This window comes from Atta colombica, unplaced genomic scaffold (genome assembly GCF_001594045.1).
Source record: "Atta colombica isolate Treedump-2 unplaced genomic scaffold, Acol1.0 scaffold66, whole genome shotgun sequence".
NCBI lineage: Eukaryota > Metazoa > Arthropoda > Insecta > Hymenoptera > Formicidae > Atta > Atta colombica.
The window spans coordinates 92,583-92,949 of NW_017259557.1; positions in this window are offsets into that span (position 1 = coordinate 92,583).

Below are 367 nucleotides of genomic sequence, written 5' to 3' on the forward strand. Positions count from 1 at the left end.
TCACTATAACAATATTGTCTGTAAAGTTTCAACAGTTTACTCAATCGGAAGAATGTCCCATTCGCAAATACAGCCATATTTTAGCGTTATTAAGATTTGTTATACCTATCCACATGTATTTGGAAATAATATCTAGTGCATCATAAACATGATATTTATCCTTATAATTTGAATTCTTTTATAATTACTACTTTTACTATTTTTTATTCTAATTAAAAATCCTATTATAATGAAAAATAGATCTCTTAATCTAAATTGCAAATATAATTATCAGCATGTGACGTAAATATAATATATAAATTTCAAATATTATGACTTTCAATAAATATATTTGTTTATATTATATAGAAAGAATGTAAGTATGGAT